Genomic DNA, 14,383 nt, shown 5'->3' on the forward strand with positions numbered 1-14,383 from the left:
CTTCTCCTCCTTCTCCTCCTTCTCCTCCTTCTCCTCCTCCTTCTCCTCCTTCTCCTTCTCCTTCTCCTTCTCCTTCTCCTTCAGAAATAAAGGCATAATCAGAAGCTATGTATTTGATCACTGGCTTATGCCAATGGTACCCTTCACAGAAATAATCACAAATACCATTTTCACATGATATACTTACATAGCGTATAATACTTTAAATGTATTCCTTAGAAAATAAGGAGGGTAATAGAGTAACAAATTATGTGAAGTTTCATGTAATTTATTAGTTTATGCAAAGTTTCTAATAATTTTAGCTATGTGTTACTGAAACAAGTCAGAATGTGAGATGGATGTATTTGGGACGGATGCCTGTGCATTTTTGTAGAAATTTAAGGTCCTTCATGTTTATATGAGAAACTATCTTGCTGCATTTTTTTGGTCTTATAACAAAAGAAACCTGGTTCTTCTACCAACTAGTGTAATTTTTAGAAAGTCTTTTTGTTCATCAGTTTCTTTATTTGTAAAATGAGGATGTTAGCTATGTAAGATCCTTGTATTAGATGAGCAGTCAACATTCTCTGCTTTAACCTACTAAACCTTAACACAATTAAGGTTTAATTCTTGCTTCATGTGATGATTGAAGAATTCCAGCTCCTCACATCTGGTGTCTTGGAGTCTTCCACTGGATCTTTTTTATTTATTTTGTTGAGAGCAAAGAGCATGAGCAAGGTGGAGCTTAGTAAATGTGTTGTGGTCAAGCATATTACTTCATCTTGCTTTCCTTTGACAAAACCCAGTTACATGGTCTCCACTTTTAACTGCCGCGGTGGGGGTGGAGGGTGGGGGTAGGACATGTTGTCTTTCTGAGTTCCCAGGAAGAAGCAGCGGGATTGGTGAACGTTGAGCACATCTCTGTCACACTCCTATTCAGTTTTCCATTCCTTAAGTCTATATCACCAGCAAAGTCTTTCTCCTGTTGCTTGTTAGGTTTTGTCCCTTTGCTTATTCACAATTTACTTCAGAATTTCTTGGAAGAAATTTAGTTTGGAGGTCTTTGTAACTTTAGTTTGTAAACTGTCTGGCTGCTTGCTGTATTTAGGAGTTTTTCCCCCAAGATGGTTATATTATGTTATTATTATTTCTTCTTTTGTAATTTCATTTGTGGTTTAAACTTCTTTGATCTCATTATGCCTTGCATATTTTTGAAGGATTAAAAATGCATTTATGGCAAAAATCTCCCAGTGCCTGTACAAGAAATACAGTAGAACACAGCCAACGTCAGAGCTACCAAGTCATCGTCCACCCATGTCGTCTGTCAGCCCACTGGCAGAAGGGAGAACAGACAAACCTTATACTGTCGTTTAAAGGTCAGCACATGCAGACTTGCAGACCAATAGAGAAGCACATTCCAGTGAGGAGGCCAAGTTCTTTTTGCCTTCTGCCCACTTAGGCGTCAACTTGGAGAGTCAGCAAAAGCCTTTCAGCTTTTATTTCAGCAGCTGTTTTAGAGTTAGTCCCCCCGCCCCGCCTTTTCTTTCTGTGATACATTATGTATACCTTTTTATACCTAAGTACAAAGCATAATTCCTCATGGATCCATCTTGTGTTAGTACATCTGATAACAGTGTGCTGAGCCTAAGTATGAAATGCCTTCTTTTCTTAAAATATACAAATAGCTAAAAAAAAAAAAATTCCACATTTCAGTTTGCATTGTATTTGAATCATGCTTTCCTGTGTAGTTCCCCTCCAGTAACCTCCCCCACCCCCAGTTTTTAATTGCCTTTTTTTTTCTTATTGGGAGAAAAATATATGCTATCTGTACCACATATCTTAGGAAATTCAGCTTTTAAAAAGCTGTTTGTGGAAAGGGTAATTTTGGACAGAGTTGTTTTTGATCTAATGCATTACCATCATCTTGGGATACTTCATTTCTCTTATAGGTTAATTATACTATTACTCGGGTACTGTGGCTTTCCTAGGATGCCGTGTTCATTTGTCATTTTCCTGGAGTCTGTGCTGAAGGTTCATTTTCAGAAAGGGTATCTGGAAAATAAGCTTTTTGGATTTATTACATGTTTGAATGTCCCACTTTGATCCTCACTTGATAAATGGGTTGGGTATAAAATGCTAGGTTCAAAATTTCTGTTTTAAAAGGCACCACTCCATTGCTTTCTAGCATTCATTGTCGCTATTAGAAATCAGAAGATAGTCTGTTCTCATAGCTTGGTATAAGTATTACTTGGGGAATTTTCCATTTGTTTTTCTCTTTTCCCCCTTCCTGTCCCTGTCCCTCTGCTTCCTCCATCATCCCTGTGTCCCCCATCCTCCCTTTTTGCTGTGATATGTTTTATGTACCTTTTTGTATATAAAATATATATGCAAAATTTAAAAAATAGTAAAAGCATAAATATCCATGAGTCTACCACTTAGCTTACAAATTTGGACTTTCCTAAGCCCCTTGTTTGTCCCTTCCCTATTGAATTTTTGACTTCCAGAGTGTATCACTGTCCTGAATTTTTTGCCTTTCCTTGTGTTTAATAGTTTGAATACAAGTGTATGATTCCTTTAACACTATGTTACTGAAATTTATCCGTGTTGATATGTATATCTGTAGTTAATTTATTGTCAGTGCTGTATTGCTTTCATTACATTAATATAAAATTTAATCTATTCCTTGTTGATGTACATTTTGTTTGGTTTAGATTCTTGTTATTATGAGTAATGCTGCTCTGACATTCTTGTACATGGATGCAAGAGTTTATCTAAGGTATCTAGAAATAGAAAGCCTGGGTCTAAGTATATGTACAAATTCTACCTTGTAAATAATGACATACTGTTGTCTAAAATGATTGTATCAATTTATAGCAGTGCATGAGAGTTTCTAGTGAACTGGATCTCAAACACCTACTATTCCAGTGAAGGAGAACCTGATCTCTTTCTTTCTTTTTTTTTTTTTTAATTTTTATTGGATAACAGTGTGTTTTTTCCAGGACCCATCAGCTCCAAGTCAAGTCGTTGTCCTTCAGTCTAGTTGTGGAGGGCACAGCTCAGCTCCAAGTCCAGTTACCATTTTCAATCTAGCTGCGGGGTGGGAGGGGGGAGTGCAGCCCACCATCCTATGCGGGAATCGAACCGGCAACCTTGTTGTTCAGAGCATGTGCTCTAACCAGCTGAGCCACCTGCCCGCCCCCTCCCCCATCCCCCGACCCTCCCATCTCTTTCTAGTGTTAAGTTTTACAAATCCTGTTCTATGTTTCATTTCAGTGAATTTTATCTTTAATGTGTTAGGTAGATTGGTGATTATTAACTCAGTAGCTCTCAATTGTGGGTGCTGTTCAGAATCAGCTCTTATAAACTGAAATTGCCCACTTCTGCCCCTGAATGGTTCTTCCCCAATGACTTTTCATTTTTAATGTAGATCTTTACCTCTATTTCAGGTAAAATGTTAAAAGTTATGTTAATAATTACTTGAAATATTCCTTTGACTTTTCACTTTGCTTGTTCAGTTTTCACTTAATATAGTATTTTTACTTCTAGGCTTTTCCCCCCTTCTCTATTTGAAAGCGTCTGTAAGGTACTTTTTAAAGATAAAGCATTTATCACTACTAAGGCCATTTTACAAAATGCCTACTAAGTACTCCTGTAGTTTATGCCTTCCTATTTCCTGCTCAGAAGAGCTGAGCTACTGGATCTTAGTGCTGATTCTGTCCTAAGATCAACAGCGGAAGAGCCAGGAGGGTCCTTCCAGCAGGGCAGACATCAGCCCCAGCAGGAGAAGGCTGGTGTCATGACATAGAACAGAGCAGAGTCAGCACTATGCATGTGCACTGAATGAGAGCCTACGAGGCGTCACTTTATTATACTAGATGGCCAGGATAAAAGGTGACAAAGATGCTGTCCTTGGCAACTGGGAACTCAGAGGCCAAGGGGGGGCTTCGGAATAGGAGACACACATTGTAAATAAATAATTCTAGAATTATCAGCACAGATCTCTATCTCCTCTTAGTTCTGTCTTCCATTTTCCTTCACTTTCACTGATATCTTATACAATAAATGTGGTATATACTCTACGTCTCTGGACTTCAGAGAGAAACTCACTTTGCTTACAGGAGAGGTTTTTCTTAAATAAAATAGTTCTCAAAAGCCAAGAGTTGGTCAAATGTGAATACTCCCTTCATCCAATTTCTCCAGCACTAACTAATCTTAAAATGACATGATTTATTACTCCTGGACAGAGATGTGAGCTGATACTATACTTAACATTTGAATAATTATAAAAGTTTTAATATTTATACAGTGATGTTAACATTGATGGTGGTAGCTGATCTCTTGAATAAAAACCTGCTTGTTTCTCCTACATTGCATCATGTTGTTGTGCTTTTCTGAAAGCAGAGAGCTATTTTTATTACTCTGCCTAATAATGATAAGATGACCAGCATGGCTAGCTGGCTTATATGGTTACTTTCTGTTGGCTTTCTTTCCAAGATGGTTCAGGCATAAGCTATGTTTGGAAAGTAGAAGAAATGAGGTGAATAGTCTTAATTAGTGATGACCCTTCAGCCTTGAATCTGTTTATTCTTTCTCTACTTCTAAGGAAATTTTGCATCTCTGATTTATTTCAAATTAGATACTTTAAAAAAAAATTAACTTCCATCATACCATTTTAGAACTGTTCAGTTCTAGCCCCTTTGTTTTGTTGGCTTTTGTTGTTTTGGCCCATCGTCTATGTAAAATAATTCACTAAGAGAAGAAAATATACATCATTTAGACATGGCCCTTGACCTTTGAGACCTTTAGTAGTTTACGGGAGCTGCTGGTATATACAACCGACTACAGCATAGATCAGACTGTACCATTGCAATAGAAGTACAGATGATGTGTTCTGAATGTCGCTGGGAGAACAGATCCTAAAAAGGAATCACAGAAAAAGTGATAGGATGTGGGCCTTGATTTCAAGACTGACAAGGCAGAAGTGAAGATAATTTGAAGTGTGATGAGCAATATCAGCAAGGTATGGAGAAGAAAGAAACTTTCCTCCCCCTCAAAGCTCGTTTGGCTGGTCCAGTAATCAGGTAGACCTGAGACAAATTAACAAGAGAAAATGACCAAATTTAATTACATACATATGTATGGGAACCCCACATACATGAGAGAGTCAGAGACCCCACATGTAGGACAGCTTCAGGGACAGAAAGGGAAAGTGGGTGTCTAAGGCATTCTGAGCTGAGGATGAGTAATGCACCCTGAGGCTCCACAGGGTCATTGCAGGGAGAGATATTGCAATAATTAGAATTTGCCCTGCCAAATAGGTAGGTAAGAAGTCATTTCTGATTTTAACTCTTATCATGGGCCAGGCTTCTAATTTAAATTTTTCTAGATAGTTAAGGGGAGGGAGAGCAGAAGTTCCTCTTGAGCCTGCAAAGTTTCGGTTGCTTTTAGCTCAAAATAACCTCCATATCACCGAGGCACATCTTGGGGTGGCTTGTTCTGAACCTCTAAAAAGGGTATATATTTAGTGATAATGTCAATAGAATGCTTGTAAAATGGCAGCTGGTCCTATGGGACAAAAATATAGGGCAACCCTACATGGAAGCCTGCTGATGGTTGTGGTAGGTGTTAGGACTGGGTCTTTTAGGACTGTGTGGCCTTGATATCACACTAAGGAGGTTTTTATTTTTTATTTTTAAAATAGGCATTGGGGTCCTTTTAAGTCAACCGGGATGTTTTCTTGGTGTTAGGACTCTTCCCAACTGCCTTCATCCTTTAAGAAAAAAAGTTAGGGCCAAAGAAAAAAATCAATTTTGAAGTATAGTGATGTCCTGTCAGATAAAAGCAGAAACTAAAATTCTAAAATTCTGCCAATTTTGTCACACCCTGCTTCTGTGTCTGGTGTTCTCTGGCTCTCCTTGTAGACTGATGGTCAGTCCCAGCTTCATTTATTAGTGACTTGTTTACTCTGGTTCCTTTTTTTGTCATCTGTTGTAAGCAAACTCTGAAAATTTTTTTTGTTTTAATTACACTGAGGAAGAATACCTGGGATGAATATGAATGGTAAAGTTTTTAAAAAATACTTTCTCTTTAATAATAATAAAAAAAGAAAAAATATTGTACACCTGAAACTAATAAAAAAAAGAAAAAGAAAAATACTTTCTTTTTCAAAATTTGGGGGCATCATGCATTATCAAGTATCATCTTAAAATTGACTTTTTTTTGAGATAAAATTGGAGATTGACTCTTTAGGATGGGTGTAGCAGAAATGTAAGTGCTGTGTCATTGTCGTCTCTTGTTTTGGCACAGATAACCAGACTTCAGGCAGACATGCTGTCTGTATCACATGGCTAACAGTGGGAGGTATCTAGCGTAGATTATTCTTCTTGGAGAAATAGATTTAAATTCTGTCCGACAGAAATGTGGCAGGCAGGTGCCTGTTTAGACATCCAAAATGCATTCAGTCAGGACTGAACACAAGCTGCTGGGATAATTCCTGTAAGTAAGCAAGCTCGGCTTTCAGCCTCATGCTGCCAGGTTCTGTGGACGCGAGTATGTGTGTGCCTGTGTGTGCAGTGTTTTTATATTTAGAGGACAGGTCTCCCTAAAATAGCAGTGGGAAAAGGACCTCTTTGTTTTGGGGACCACATGGAAGTAGAATGTATTATATTAGCTGGGTGATGGCCTCAGCTATTCTAGTAATTAAGGGCTCTCTTCTGTTGCTAATCCTGATGAGCAGGACAAATGGTGGTTAGGAAAGAGCCCGGCGGAGCCTGGGACTCTGGAAATTCCATCAGTTCGTAATAGTACAGCTGTTGTCCTTGAAGTGTGTAGGGAGGCACCTGGGGGTAGAAAATTAATATATTGTCCAGGGAGTTTGGAGTTTATTGCTCAGGATAGTCAAGATGTTGCTGAACTGTCTGTTGCCGTTTGCTGGTCTGGCTCTGGGAGGTGCAGGAGAAATTCCGATCAGCCTAGGGGATCATGTGTGCCTGTGAGCTGTGTGAGATGGTAGCTGATCCCCCTAGAGGCCCTTAATAAAGATTTGGTTTTACTTTGAATGAAATACCGTTTTGATTGAAAGTATAAATCAAGGTTTTCCAGTTAAAAAAATTAATAACAGAACACAGCCACCAGACAAATAAGGTTCAGTTTGATGTGCAATAGACCGCTGAAAGAAATTCATTAAAGCGAATTTGAGGAATAAAGTCCCTATTTAGTAACTGAAAGCTTGCTAGGCAAACTGAAAAAGCCTCATGTTGAATATGAAATCTTTATGATGCAAGCTATACCTCTAACTGTGTCAGATTATAAATGGTCTTTGGGACTAGCAGGGACGCTGGGTTTCTTCCAAGCCTCAGAAACAAGCGCTGCGTTTTGGCCATAGCACTCTCACCAGTGTCCTCGTATAGCAGCTTGGTTATTGGCTTCAGAATTCTGTCATTTAAATCAGTCATGCAAAAAGAAGTCGAGAAGAAAGTATTAGCCCACATATCTTTACAGTTCTGTGTCTTGTCCATAACTCACTCCCCCCCCCCACAAAAAAAACCCCCACAAAAAACAGGATGGAATATCAATCACAGAAAATGTAAGAGAACATTATGAGCTGTTTCCTACCTTTAAGAGTTATTAAACATTTATTTATTAAAGTGGTTATTTGGAACTCAGAATTCATTTCCCTTAGATACAATGTTATAAAATGATCTTTTTGTTTCTAAACTAGTTCAGGTTATTGAAAAGAAAGTTGCTGCCTTTCTTCTAAAATTGCCAGGGAGGCAGTATTTTGAAAGATGTCAAGCTTGCCCTTGGAGTTATGACCTTCCTTTCTTTGCCCTGCTAGGGCTGTTGGGCCCAAAAACTCTCTCCTGACTTTGGGACATTATTCAGATCGGCTTTGTTCCCTGAAATGTTCCATGTTGCTAAATTCTTTTTCTCCTTTTTCAGACTAAAAACAAAAACTCAGACTCTTTCGATGGACTTTTATCTGTGAGGTTAGGAGGAAAGCTACGTGATAAATAAATTCACACTAAGGTGGTCTTTCTAGGGGGTATATATAACCCTTTCCCCTTTTAAATTGTGAAATAGGATTCTATACTTTTTAAAAGAGAATGCTATCTCAAGTGAATCTTGGTAGACGAGACGTGTCTAATGTGATAGAGTAAAATAAAAATATTACAGTGGTTATGAACAGTGACTGAGTTTGTTGGTGGGAATTAGGCTTCTGTTCTTCCTTTTCATGAGTTTTTTCTTCCGCTTTAGCGCCAAAGCAGCACCTTGGTGGTGGGACTAGGTAGATAGGGGCCACAGAGGCAGCAATGGGCCATTTGCAAACCAGATGCTCATTTCTCAAAGACAGAATGAGCACAGATCCCAAGTGAGTGACTATAGATAAGACTGACCTAAAATTTTCAAGAGGACTTCTGGGAGTTTAAAAAGTTGCCCATACTTCTGTGTATTTAAATTAGTTATGAACACTATTTAACCTCTATAGACCTAGAAAATATTTTTAGTTTGGTAATTAGTTCCAGAGTTTTGTGATCTAAAAGTAAATCATACAACAGAGAAACTGCTTGTGACCTCATCATATATTCTTATTCACTCTTTCTGAGCACATAGCTATTAATAGTGAGAGGGTAGTCAAGAGACCAAAATTCTGTTCTGTGCTTCATCATCGTATCGTATCATTTCCGCTTGCCTTAGTTTACCTGTTTTCAAACCCTTTTTACCAGACAGTTTCACTTCAGGCATGTAGTCAGAATGAATGATCAGATGTTAGGTGCTATGCCTGAAACCGGGTTTTCTCTTGGTGCCTGGTTCAATAATATGGGGCTTATTTTCTGGCACTGCTATCAAGTCTCGTTTGATGTTAGCCAGAACTGGGTGGAGTTTCTTAAACTCTAGTCAGATTTGCTCAAACGGGGTGCTGTGTACTGATGAGTTTGTTTTCAGTCTCTCCCTTTGCCAAAAAGCTTTTAATAAACCTGAACCCAGTTATAATTGAGAGTACTTGATATATAAAATAGTTCACTAATGTGAATTCACATTCACATTGAGGGCCTATATGAAGTTTGTTTGTTTGTTTCTAACTTAGGTGATGAAACTGATTTATAAGTAGCTTACAGAATAATCAAGCTCAAGAATCATTTAACATACCATTCTCATTTTACAGATTAGGTAACTCAGCCCGGGAAGGTGACTCACTCAAAGCCATAAGGGAGGGTTAAACTAGTGCCTCCCTGAAGCATAGGAGCTTCTATACCCAGCTTTTTTTTCTTGCCTCCTATTAACAAATCCATTTAAAGATAACTTTTTTATCTACATGAATAAAAGGCAAATAGTATAACTAGCAAGAGATAGCTTTTGAAAGCAGATACTTTTCATTCACAGGGATTCATTTTTGGATCTTCCTGAATACACAGATTTGAGAGTAACACTGTGTCATATTCTTTTGTCCATAAACTGCATAACTAAACGTTTCAAGACATAAATGAAGCGACTCTAAATGAGTCTGTAAGTGTAGGAAGAAATTCATTCATGAATTTATTAAAATCGATTCTGGAACACTTTGCAGAGCCCATTTGACAAATCTGTAAAGCCCTTAAGGAATTTATTGAACATATTTTTGTATAGACTATATAATTGGGTAATCTCTTTATTGAAAATCGGGGCTTTCTGATTAAAAGCCTGTGCTTTTACTTCCAGTCAGTACTAGCATTGCCTTACAGTGTCATTTTCCATAAGGAGGTTTTGTGTGTGTGTGTGTGTGTGTGTGTGTGTGTGTGTGTGTGTGTATGCGAGTGTATGCGTATGCGCATGCGCGCGCGAGAGTGTTTGTTTAAATCATACTTCTATTTATATGTGGTGACAAGACAAGAATAGCTAAATTGTGTTGAGATGCAGATGCTGGCTGGTTGGCTGGATGCACGCAGAGCCAAGTGACCTTCCCATATTCCAACTAATTTTCTATCAATTTTACCTTCTGATGCTGAATTTAAGCTGCTGTTCATATTCCATGAACCACATGTCAGCTCAGGAAGTGGTTTGGGAGTTGGGGTGGGGGAAATTACAGTGGATAAAAAGCTGCCCTTTGAGAATTTGCACTCAGATAAATGAGGTTTAAATGTATTGCTGATTTTTCTGTATTTTTGTCTATGTCCTAAATTGGAAAAAGTTTGAGTAGATTGCATGAAATAAATGCCATAATTATATATTGCCAGGAAAAATAAATCTATTGGGCTTTTATTGTGTATTGTTAAGGATGGTACAGATGTCCTTTCAAATGCTCTGATTATAAAACTTTATTATAAAGAGCCTTTATTACTTTTGGTTCATAACAGCTTTCAAAGGCTAACTGGTAATCATAGATATCATAGGTAGAAAAGGGAAAAGCAGTTACTTTTTATGGAACCATTTGACATTAGAATTTGTCAGCCTTTAGAAAAGTTCTTCAGGGAGTCCTTTTCTTAGCATTTTCCCTGGCAGGCTCTGGAGTGACAATAATACTTTATATGTAAAGTAGCCTGGGCAGTGCACAGAATAGGGCTTCCCACCTATATTCCTGTGTTGTAAATGGGTTATAGGTGTGCCACTTAGTACTGATGACTAGGATGGGAATTTTTAAACAACCATTCAAATAGGTATTTGTAACAGCTGAAATGATACTTGAACTCCTATTTGTATGGTTCCTTCAGGAAAGCTCCTGTACTCAGAATTCAGTAATGGTTATTTAGGGTTGTGAGAGGGCATTTGCTGGTGGACAACAGCTCTGTCATGCTACAGGATTTCTACCCCCCACCTCAAATCAGGTTTACCCCCTCTGGCAGCCAAGTCACCAGTTTTTGTCACCAGCCTGACATTGGTAAAGCTGTAATTCTTGGTGACCAAGCTGGGCGCAGGGTGGGATGGAGATGGGAGCAGCTCTGGACAGGGCTGTGTTTAAAGTGATAAACGAATAATTCAAAACAAGATATTACAGATGTTGTTTAAGTTTGTGTGTTGAGAGTGATTCGATAGCTACTATGATAAGAAGGTATAAAGACTAGCATCCAAGAGTTCATGCTCAAAAACCTGAGATTTAAGTAATCCTTTGTTTTATTTACAGAGAAGTTCTCATAAAAATTGTATTGTGGATCTGTACTACACATTAAATAAATAATGTTATCAAAATGGTAAATTCAATTAAAATCAAAGCCACTCTACTCCTTTTGCTTTCAACTTTACATGTGACACAGTGGGATTAGAATACTATCCTGCCCGTTGAAACTGAAGTGCATTGGCTGACCAGAGCAAAATTTTAGTAGTTTATGAACTTAAAAATAGAATACAAAATTCATATAGGAATTTATTCATACATCATTGAAAGGTAATTATTGACTTTAAAAAATGGCTTTACTTAATTGACATTTTAAAGACGAAGTGAACTTAGTCAAATTACTGGGACTACAATGACAAAGTTTATGGCTTCAAAGCAGAAATTCAGCTTTGAAAAAGTCAAATTATAAATGAATCACTAGTTATACTTAGTCCTTTCTTTAGAAATCAAATTTTATTAAAATTGGTAGTGTAACACCTGTTTATGTTTGAAGCAAGCTTCATTATTTTGAAATACTAGATAAGAAAGATACGATTTAGGAACTCATTAGCATAATCGTGCAAAATTTAAACATCACATTTGTTTTAGGAATAGGAATCCGAGAAAAAATTCTACTGCCATTTTGTATGATGGAACCATCTAGAATTTGAAAAGACCATCATTTCAAAACTTTGACCAGGAATTATGGTAGGCATTTAAAATAGGAAATGTGATATAAAAAAGTTAGGCACATGGAAAGTTATTAAAAGTTTTAAAAAGATTTTATTTAGAAGCCAATGCAAATTCAATATTTAATATCTTTCCAAATCTTGATATTTTATTTTAACTTGTGATTATGTAATATAAAGAATATGTGGGGTGACCGGTTAGCCCGGTTGGTTAGAGCATTGTGCTGATAACACCAGGGTTGCCGGTTTGATCCCCACTGGGCCACTGTGAGCTGCGCCCTACTTAAAAGAGTCAACTATGCCATTGTAGCGTGAAAGCAATGTATAACCAGTGACCATGGCTGTTCCCCAGTAAAATTGAACAAACAAACAAACAAGCAAACAAAATGCAAAAGAAAAGAATATGTAGTGAATGTTTTTGTTTTTTTTTTAAAGATTTTTATTGGGGAATTGGGGGATGGGAACAGTGCTGGGGAATTGGGGGGAGGGGAACAGAAGAGTTGCTGTTTTTTTTGTTCTTCAGTCTAGTTGTGGAGGATGTTGCTTCACTAGCCCAAGTTGGCACCATCATTGCGCTCTTCCCAGGCGAGGCAGATCAGTCTCCGGCTTCTGGATGGCTGCTCACTGTGGTTGCTGGCCACTCACGCTGGCTGCTGGCTACACACAGTAGCCCATGGCAACCCACTGCAGCAGGGGCTGCAGCCTACGCCGTTGCCAGCGACTCATGGCAGCCCAGCTCCAGGTTGAGCTGTTGTTCAACATCTTAGCTGTAGAGGGCAGTGTCACTGGCCCTCATATGTGGGATCCGAACCGGGGTCCTCTGGCATCCCAAACCAGCTCTAAACCAACGTGCCACCCGGCCGACCCTGTAGTGAATGTTTTTACCAAGTTTTATATAGGTATGGACACCCCCACCTCCCCCCAGCATTACCTGTGCAGGACAAATGTTATTATTTTTTTTCTGGACACTTGCCTAGAAGTAGGTCTTGCTCCTGGGCTTATCCCCTCTATCCTTTTTTTGTGTAGTAGAACTGAGCTTACAATCTGTGCCCTTCTGGTTTACTATCTCAACTCGCCCTAAAGCTGTCTGCTACTACTCTTATACTATGTTATCCATAACATTGAAACATACGGCAAAGACTTTCAGGTGTTGGATTTGGGAACTGCGGATGGGATGGCTCCTGGTTTTTCAAGGTTCTACATGTATTTGCTTTGTGTATATTTTGTAACTGGTAGCGTCACGGCTTGGTCCTATGGGGGAAATTAAGAAGAAATAATGATTGAAAAAGTCTGTGACTTTCATATTTGTTGCACAGGATAGAAAAAGTGAGAGGAGGAGAGTGTGTGGGACAAAGATGAAGAGAGAATGACTGTATTCCTTGTGTATTTTTTTTTTTTTAAATTCAGTAACTGTGTTTTTTCCAGGACCCATCAGCTCCAAGTAAAGTCGTTGTCCTTCAATCTAGTTGTGGAGGGCACAGCTCATCTCCAAGTTCAGTCACTGTTTTCAATCTAGTTCCGGGGGGCGGTGTGTGTGTGTGTGTGTGTGTGTGTGTGTGTGTGTGTGCGCGCGTGCGCGCGCGCGCAACCCACCATCCTATGCGGGAATCAAACTGGCAACCTTGTTGTTCAGAGCATATGCTCTAACCACCTGAGCCACCCAGCCACCCCCTATTTTTTTTTTTTTCTTAGTAAATTTTTTGGAGAGAGGTAAACAGTGGAGGAGAGTTTGAATGGAGAGCCTGACCATTAAGTGGCTTTAATTGTAGTAAATTCTGTCTTTTGAAAATTTGGGTTGGGGAAAGGCTATGTATGTTAGTTGAGAGTCTTTGGTTACAAGCAACAGAAATAGGTTGACTAAAGTAGGCAAAAGGAAGATTGGAAGGTTGCTCACTTAGACTTGAGAAAGAAGACAACCAGGGCAACCAACAGTTGCTACTCATGGGTCTTCCTTCCAGGATTTAGTCATGAAACGGTCCTTTTCCAACCATTCTCTACCTGTCTTCTGATTGGCCAGACTCCAGTCACATGTTTAAGCCTATGGTGGTGGGCATTAGTGTAAATGAGGGGTGATAAGGAAGAACAGATTTCTGGGCAGACAGAAACAGTAGCCATTACACCGTGGGACTCAAAGATTGCTACTTGATTTACATTTACCTGTTCAAGTCCACATGTCCACTTATCCTTATGAGTCTCTTGGAGACTCTATTAAAATAGACTATTTGAAAGCAGAAACAGAAAAGTATATCCCGCATACTTTTTTGTTTTCTACTGTGCCGTATACTCATAGCTCAATTTATTGCAGGTCCTTTTGCCCTTTTTAGAACATTATTTCTGTATTTTCTGGGCTATTCATTTACAGTTTTGCCTGTAATAGATCATACTTGTTAATTTCAGGTTATGTTTGAAAATTGAGACCCTTGTGTTCTCTAGAGATGCACATGACCACAGAGAGGAACTGCCTCCCCTAGCTAACTCAGGGAACATGTCTGTATCTTTCAAGCCAGCAGGGCCAAGCAGTTTGGTTGACATAGCTAACTATAGGTGACTCATAAAAAAGCAGCATTTATCCCAAGATGAGCCTCACATTCATAGTCTTTGGTCAAGAAAGGTGACTTGGGGCCGGTCGAGTGGCGCGCTGGTTAGG

At 38.7% G+C, this 14,383-nt stretch overlaps 1 protein-coding gene across 20 annotated transcripts in view; it reads left to right on the top strand.

Annotated features, from left to right (window-relative positions):
• Positions 1–14,383, top strand: part of MAP4 (microtubule associated protein 4) — a 174,306-nt gene that overhangs the window by 43,322 nt on the left and 116,601 nt on the right. Inside the window, exon 1 of one of the 20 annotated variants that reach the window (XM_019632328.1) lies at positions 6,373–6,474. The exons of the other annotated variants lie outside the window; for them this stretch is intronic. The gene's annotated coding sequence lies outside the window, so the exon portion shown is untranslated. Of the gene's footprint in view, positions 1–6,372; positions 6,475–14,383 lie in introns of those variants that run through there. 20 annotated transcript variants of the gene reach the window in all.

Source organism: Hipposideros armiger, unplaced genomic scaffold, assembly GCF_001890085.2.
Source record: "Hipposideros armiger isolate ML-2016 unplaced genomic scaffold, ASM189008v1 scaffold_18, whole genome shotgun sequence".
Lineage (NCBI taxonomy): Eukaryota > Metazoa > Chordata > Mammalia > Chiroptera > Hipposideridae > Hipposideros > Hipposideros armiger.